The sequence below is a fragment of the Adiantum capillus-veneris genome, chromosome 29, assembly GCF_014529385.1.
Source record: "Adiantum capillus-veneris isolate H3 chromosome 29, ASM1452938v2, whole genome shotgun sequence".
NCBI classification, from domain to species: Eukaryota; Viridiplantae; Streptophyta; class Polypodiopsida; order Polypodiales; family Pteridaceae; genus Adiantum; species Adiantum capillus-veneris.
The window spans coordinates 83,968,089-83,977,077 of NC_140959.1; the positions used below are offsets into that span (position 1 = coordinate 83,968,089).

Sequence of the window (8,989 nt, forward strand, 5' to 3'; positions counted from 1 at the left end):
AATCATTAGGAAATACATCTTGGAATTCCTTTAATAATTGTTGTAATTGACTAGCAACGTTTGCTTGTTTAGAATTAGCAATTGGTGGAATAGAGGAGAGAGAAGCATGCGGCGTTGAGAATGTTCAATAGACTCAATGTTAGAAAGAAAATGAGACAGTGAGTAACACAGGAAAACCTAATCTATTTCATTATCAAAAACGAGCTGCATAAGCTCAGTGGTACAAATTAGTGGTGAGGAAGGTATATCCTTTTCTCCTAACAACAACACATGTGCGCCATGGGATTCAAACATCAAGTTGTTGTGCTCATAGCTACACTTCAGTGATGGTCCTAGGCTATGCAACCACTCCCTACCAAGAACCACATCAGCCCTTTCCATGTTCATAACTTAAAAATCCAAACAAGTAGAGTACCCTTGTACTTCCAATGGAATAGCTCGGCATTGAGTATCCAATATTTCAGTATCATGTCCATTCATCATTGCTACCTTGTAGCGGTGGGTATTCGGAGTTTGAGCTTTTTCACCAATCCATAATTGATGAAATTGTGAGTAGCACCGTCATCTACCAAGATACGCACCTTGTACCCTTGCAGATATCCGTGCATACATACTAACTTATGTGGTCCAAAGGTTTGTTGCCACATGGAAGCTGTGAGACAGCATTCATGCACCACCTCACTGTGTGTTACTTCCACTGTGGAGAATTTCAAGGAAGACTCGAGAGGTAGTAGTTGCACCGTGGGCATTGCTTTCTCCTTCCCCTGAGCAGCAGATTTCCCCTTGGGACAATCCTTTTTGCCATGACCTCTCCCTAAACATTGAAAACATAACTTCTCTTTCTTGGCTTTATCAAAATCCTCAGGAGAAAGAGGACCCCTGGACCCCTTGGGTTTTTTAGATGCATCTGAATTAGCAACTAGAAATTTTCTTTTATTGTGCCCATAATGAGTGCGTGTATTACCATGTATACTAGCAGGCATGTTACTATTATGTATTTTCTTCTCATCAGGGTCATCATGAATACGTGCTTTCACTATGGCTTCCTCAAGTGTTTTAGGGTCTTGGGTCTTGACATACTTCTTAGACTCAGGTGTCAGACCTCGTATGAACCCTCATACTTGTTGAAAGGTATCCAAGCCTTCCAACTTGAGGATAACGTCCCGATAGTGAGAGATATATTCAAGGAGTGATGGGTAACTGGCGCATGGAACATGTGTCCCAAGACGTCCAATTCCAATCGGCCTCATTTGTAGGCAAAAATTCCTTGCTAAACATTGCTTCAAAGGCTGCCCAACTCTGTGGTATGATGTTCTTCTCCTTGAGAGGCATCCACCATATGTAGTCCTTGCCTTCCAGAGTTAATCTCATCTGCAGAGCTCTGACTACATCCGGAGTACGACGTAAGGCGTGAATTCCATCCCATTTGTTGAGAAAGATGTTCACTGCATCCTTATTGCAGTCTCGGTCTTCGCCCTTAAAGACCGGTGGTTTAAAGTTCTTTAACAAGTCATCCACCTATTTGGCAGTGAGAGTATGAAACGTATCATTAATTGGGCCTTGCCCTTGTGTGCCAACGTGCTCATGCATGTGGGTGTCATCAGAACTCTTAGACTGCTGATGCATTAATTGAATTACTAATGTGGATAGTTTAGTAACATTTTCATTTAAAGCTTTAAAATTTTCATCCATGACTGTCATGCGTGTATGAAGTGCACGAAATTCTTGAAAATTGAGCAACTCATAAGTATCTTCTCTTGCCATAGTGTCATGGTTACTCTCCTTGAGAGGATCCGGCCGTGGGCCATCATTGGTAGGATCAGGAATACTTTGCTCAAAATCAAATGTCATATTGATATCCAAATCCATGGCTACACAGTGCGGTGAAAGAAGTACTCAAAAAATATACCTGATATTGGGAGCACTAGCAAAGTAGAGTAGCCGTGCTAACTCCGTCAAAATCGATAGTAGTCCTTCCGTATATGGAACTCCGCAAGCTCTTGATAGTTGAATCAACTATGCTTGACGATGCTAACAAAAATTTGTACTACTTGAAACGTCATTCACAACTGAATCTTCCCGAAGGAAGAAATTGCAATAGATATTCTTCCGAAAATTCAACTCCGTCAAACTTTAACTTCTATCGACTTCTGCAATTTCTGTAATTCTGACAGTTTGCCTAGAATTTGTGGCCCCTTGCCTATGCTTGTGTTGGATCTCGATCGACTACTGTCAAACACCCTAGCTTGTATATGGGGTGTGTGCCTGGGTGGGCACGCACCCTAGCTTGAGATTTTTTTGATGAATTACCCAAGGCCAAAGGCATTTGGGCGCCTTGTGTGTGAAGAAAAACCTTTGCAGTCGGCTATGGCGACCACGACAGTGCCACGAGGACGAGGGAGAGAGAGAACTGCCCATCGATTGCGTTCTGGGCGTCGCTCCAGTGATGTAAACCCCTCCCCTCAGCAGCACGCATCCGTCGGGCTAAGACACGCAACATATGGTGGAGGTCGAGGTCGCCTCCCTCCCGACACAAGCGGCGCTTCTCAGTGGGACTTTGTCATCCCCCTTAGTAGGCGGCTCTTCACGCCCTCAAAGAGGGGAGCATGCAAAAAGCTCCATGCCCTCTTGCCCAAAATAGACCATGCTCTAATACCAATGTAAGACAGGGGTGACTAGAGCCTGAGAGTCCACCACCCAACCACCCTTTATATAGGCATGCCCCTGGCCTTTTGCCCTAGTTGGACTCCCCGTTCCACACTGCCTAGCCTGGCCCTGCCTTATCTAGTCCGGCCTTGCCGGTGTCCTGACGTATTGAGCACATGCATGCTTTTGGCTATTTGGCATATGCTTTGGTGCCACAAACACAGCACAAAAAATTTGATGATAAGGTTGTGAAATGTATTTTTGTCGGTTATAGTGTTGAAAGAAAGGGTTATAGGTTGCATCATCCACAAACATAGCGTATTATGGTTTCACGGGATGTTGTGTTTGTGGAAAATTCTATTCAGCCCTTGCTGTCATGTACTAGAGACAGTAATGTAAGCTCCCAAGACATTTACTTGTTGCCTCTTTTCAGTGGTGGTGAAAATTTGAATGTGAAATCCAATGAGGCAAGTGTAAAGCCTATGGGGGTTTTTGAAAATGTTACAGATCAGCCTATTACTGATGCAAATATACATGATGTACTTGATGAGGAAAGGACTGAAAATGCTCAATCTAGAGGTATGCCAAAATGGCTGGTGCATACATTGCGTGATAGTAAATTGGATGCACCTGTGTCTAGTCGCACTCGTTGAGGCTCTCACCATGCATCTTATGCATCAGATTGCTATGCTTTGGTTGTGTCTAGTTTACATGATGTTGAGGAACCTCTATCTTTTGATGAAGCACAGAATTTAGTAAAATGGATGGCTGCCAAAGTGTACTCAAGAAAAATGACCAAGTGAAGGGTGAATAAATGTGTACACTGCATCGTGGAGAGAGAGAGAGAGAGAGAGAGAGAGAGAGAGAGAGAGAGAGAGAGATGTGAAGGGTGAAATAGAATGCATAGAGACACAAGACAATGATAAAAGAGAATCTTTAAATGTCCCATTTAAAATAAAACAGGTAAACCATGTATTAATGCAATAGAAAAATTTGGCTATACCATAACTTCAAAACATAAATGACTACGTAGAAGCACCAAACCCTATCTAGGGATCGACCTGTCCACCCATCCACTTCTGCTCCCACTATGGACAAAGAAAATTTCACTTTATAGGGATGCTAGAACACCTTCAACTAACTTGAGCTAGACATAAGTTGAGGCCACTTCTCCATCTACATGAATCTATACTCTGAAAGGATTCCATATATTCGTAGGTGGTAGAAAATCAACACCAACCATACCATTTTAGGTGTCACGCCTACTATTTGATGTCCAACATTAGGTATTCAAGAAAATTCAAGGCAAGATCCTGACCTGTTAGCCGTATAGGTTGTTCTACCCCGGACGCACTGTCCGTGTAGATGAGCTTAACAAAAAGAAGAAGATATAGGCAACACCCTCGATGCAGCAAAGCCCCAAGTCATTAAAACTTTCATCTAAGGCTAAGCAATGTAGGTGATCCTAATATTGTAGCGATGCTATCATGAGAAACATAACACATGAATCCAATCAAAATAGCTTCTTGCATATGCACAAACAATCTTTTCCAAGCAGTTAGATTGTACAAGGTCTCTACCCTTACACATCCACCATAATCCTTCAAAACCACTTTATAATCCAATCCAAAAGATAATAAGCCATAAACTAATCCCATCACATGGGTGAACACTCCACCCTACTTTGGGTGATACACATCCAACCTGCAAAACCATTTTAGCACATAACATGGCTGCAAAAATTTCGGCCATGTTACACATCCAACCTGCAAAACCATTTTAGCACATAACAATCATAACTAGAAAAAATATCCGAGATCCACACCAGCTTCCACAATCAAAAAACACAACCAAAATCATTAGGGATCTTAGCCCTTGACCTTAAACTTCATATCCACCACCGAACCAACGACCACACTTGGAGTATTGACTATACACGTTGTCGTCAAACCAACACAAAACACATGATTCTTAAAGAGTGAATGTTTATGCATAGGTACAAGTTCAACCAGTGACCAAGCATAATATCAAAATCCCATTTTGATAATGTTTAACCATGCATAATTAATGCACTACGATCGTACCTCACCCTCATTGCACGAGTCTTACCATATTCCAAGCGTGATTGTCCAAGCGAAGGAGAAATCGAGCAAAATAACAAGAAAACAATGATCAGATTTATTCTTCTATGGACAGGAATTTGTGTGCATAGAAAAGAATCCCTATGGGAATTCTTTGCCCTTTTGGACCTTTAATTAGCACAAGCCAAGGGTTGAACTAGGCTACATGCATAGGCCATGGTCACATGGTGGTCAGGGAGGCAAGAGTATGATTGGTGGATGTGAGGATATCTAGGGTGGACATCTACAAAGAAGCAATTAATAGCACAATGCATGTACGAGCCAAGGGAGCAAATCCCTGCCTTGTACTTCTCTCTCAGGCATTGTCACTCACACATGAGACAATGAAGAAACAAAGAAGAAGGACGTCATAGCTTATGAATCTTTTCATAATGAAAATAACATTAATTAGATGTGAGGCACAATGAGAGTGTCTACAGAAATCGAATCATCGTCCACATTCAAGCATGCTATCCAAAGAGGCCGACCGACTAGAAATAGTACTCTTGTTGTGTCATTAGAGTCAGAAACATCACACTTTGAAGACTTTGAAGTCATCAGATAATTGGAGTCTCTAGCAACCCCCCCCCCCCCCCCCCCCCCCCCCCCCTCTCTCTCTCTCAAAAGCTATATGTCAAAGAGACTTTATTGGATGCATTATCCACAAGAGAGAAACAATAGTTCATACTAGTATGGCTCTGAGTGCTACGAGGAGGAAATGGTGTGTGCAAAGGAACAAGGGACTGAACTCTAGATTGTGGTGGCTACCATGATGCACAAACGTGGTCTACAACAACAAAGGAGCACGTGCATATACAAAAGGCGCAACAAGCAAGAGTGAAGGATGTAATGTAAGGGAATGGAAACATGAGGGAGGAAGCTTTGTGCACCCTCATTCTACACTACGCTGCATTATATTATGCCCCTGAGGCTTAGCACATATTGGTGATATGCCACCCTCATACGCCACCCCTATCGCTACTCCATTGAAAGGACCCACCCAAAAGATCCAATGATCATCCTAGCTCTTTTCTTTGTTGAAGATCATAGCATCTCCAAAGCTTTGAGCGGAGTTAATGCCAGTGCTGGTGATTGGGATTGTAGCCAAGTGCACCATGAACATAGAAAATCCAATGGGAAGGGGTGCCACATCGAGACATGGGAGTCGCGAGCATTGCGCTTCGGATCGGTGGCAGAGAAGATGGTGTAGACAAGGACAATGGTGCCAATGTTCTCAACTGCAAGACAAATGTCCACAAAGTAGGTGGAGGCAACCGAATTGGCACCACCTCTAGACCGCACATAGAAGCTCTTTTGGAAGCAGTGGCCTTCACAAGCCCTACCCACATATGGCTCCAAGACAATGAGCTATCATGCAGAAGAGAGCACAAGGTTCAGAAACCTTTCTTGCCAAGAACAAGCCAAAGGTGATGATTGGTTTAATGTGTCCTCATGAAATTCCAATAGTGCAATACACAAGAATGAAGGTCATGCCCCCAAAGGCCAAAGCAAAGCCGAGGACATCCATGCTGCCCCACAGGAGGCAGGCTAGGCATAGTCGATGACGGTGGCAATGGTGATGTAGAGGAGTAGCAGGGTAGCAATAAACTCAGCAATGCAAGCTCTCTCTCTCTCTCTCTCTCCAAGCACCACACACATGAGGGGCCGGATGTCTCTTTTTTCTTTTTTAAACAATTTTAAGCAAATTTTTCAGAATTCAACATACATTACAGAAGCTCATTTCACAATTCTTACAACTCGAGCCCAAATTCCTCATGAGTGCTAAGGCAATCATCCACAAGGACAAGATGGAAGTTGCAAATGCACCTACTGCCGTTGGCTCAACCTTCCTTGACTCATGTTGCTCCTTCATGGAGCAAGAAACATTCATCTTCCTCAAAGCCGGAAGACCTACAGTGGGCCTAACGCTAAAGGAGGTGGAAGAGCTGAGAGACTTTGACATGCAGGTGTTCGAGACGAGGGCCGGCGTAATGGTGGGTGACACAACTGTCATGGTGTCTTCGTTGCACACACTCTACATGAGGGAGGAGCCAACGAAAGAGACAAACGAGTGTGTGCAAAGGGAGGTCTCTATGTGTGTGTCATTGGAGTCTGCAACCCATCTTTCTTTTGAATTACCTCCTCTCTCTCTCTCTCTCTCTCTCTCCAAGCACGACACACCGACGCGACGTCGCAATGGGCCCAGTCGAGCTCTCTCTCTCTCTCAATCAAAACCCTCATATTTGCTTTTGGGCTCAACCGTACATGACTGAAGCAGTTGCTACGTAATAAAGGATCACTTCAAAAACTTTCATTTCATTGTACTACAAAGGACGGCCTGTCACAGCTATCACTTCTCATCATTCTCAGCTCTTGCTGCTCTCTTTTTGCGCACACCCATCAAACGCTTATGCATTCTTTCCAGTCGAAGCTTGGCAAAAGCCTGTTGCCCTTCAAGTCATCTGTAGTGGCAACAACCTCCACAGCTGGCTTCTTCCGAGTGATAGGAATAAGAGGGCGCGCCTGGACCAGCTGCATCGCACTTGCAAGCTCCCCGTGGCTAGCATCACCAGCCTTAGCCTTCTTTGATCGGCAAGGGATGGAGACAATCGGAGACTTTAAGGCATCGATTTTTCCTTCAACTCTTCCAAGGTAAACCCGTGCCTTCATGCATGTTGTATTTGAGGGTTTTCGAATGCACAGCAGGGCAAAGCGGCCCGCTTGTTGGACAAGGGAAGAGTCCCCTCCATTGAGAGAGAGAGAGAGAGAGAGAGAGAGAGAGAGACATGTTCGATGTTCTCCTGTTCTGTCAAATTTCATTCACTTATGCAGGACTAGCTTTTAAAAAGCTGTCGATGCACTTGAGAGTCGAGGAAGGTACGCATAGCGTTCTTCTAATGACAGGCAAGACGTATGTGCTTCTTCCTGGTGGGCTGGTTGACCCAGTTGGCTCCTCGCATAAGACTGTCAATTCTTCCACAACCACCACACATCGGCGAGAAGGTCTCTCTCTCTCTCTCTCTCGCGTCATCGTAGTCCGCAATCTCCTTTTTAATTGAAGAAAAGATTTTCAAAATACTCTTTAAATTTCAAAAGTTACAAATGCTAAAATTACACTCAGAGTCAAGTAGCTGACCAAGTGGCTCCAGTGGCAAAGTTTGGAGCAAGGTTCAACGATACATTACATTTATAACAAACAGGTCAAAATATGAAAGCAACATCCTCTATATACATACGGTTATATAAACATTTTAATCTCCATATTCAGTTCTATTTTATTGAGGGTCTACTTGGCGTAGTAAGATATCTTGAATCCGATGAACACCTTGATCTTCCATCACTATAGTCCGTTTTATATACATCATATTATAATGTGTTACATATAAACGAGTTCTTACCCAATAAGCTAAGGCATTTTAGTTATTTGTTTCTTTCACTACAAGAGTTCGCTTGAATTTCGACGTCAAATTATCGGCGTCAATGGTAGATGTCGATATATGTATAGGTATATTTGGAAGGAGATCAACTTTTTAAAAAATAATAATAATAAAATTTGGACGTTTTTATTGGCAGTTATTTCAACGTCTGTATCGAGGTACTTTTCGAGGTCTGTATCGAAGTCTCTTCGGACGTTTTTACTAGCACTTGTACCGATTGATCTTGCAAAAAACGAACCCGTAGGTTTTTCCCTGCGTATTTTTCTCATTCTTCGTCTCTTCTTTTGTCCTTTTCCTCCTCATCTGTTGTAGAACAAGTTGCAAGAGGTAAGAATCTTGCTTATGGACTACTCTCCAGTATCAAAGTGAGATTCTCTTCAAGTTTTCTTGTAGTTTTGTGTGTATGTGTGTTTAACATATAGTGTGTGTGTGCGCGTTTTTTACAAGTTTGAAGACGTTTTTAAAACCCTTTTTGTTGAAATAAATCGCATGTAAGTGCTTGAAAGTTTTATGTATTTTTATTTAATTTAAAATTATATTGTATATTGATAAAATAAAATTTTATTCATTAGGTTTTTAATACTTTAAATTTTTATGTAAATTTGTTTTGAAAATATGTTTTTTTTAAAAATTATTTTAAAATTATGTTTTGCGATAATTTTGTTTTGAAATTATGCTATGAGAAAATTTTGTTTTGAAATTATGCTTTGAAGAAATTTTGTTTCGAAATTATGCTATAGAAAAATTTTGTTTTGAAATTATGCTTTGGAGAAATTTTGTTTTGAA

General features: G+C 42.1%; 1 pseudogene; it reads right to left on the minus strand.

The window, feature by feature from the left end:
• Positions 1 to 5,658: 5,658 nt before the first annotated feature.
• LOC147419505 (aquaporin PIP2-5 pseudogene) lies at positions 5,659 to 6,780 on the minus strand (annotated as a pseudogene).
• Positions 6,781 to 8,989: the final 2,209 nt, after the last annotated feature.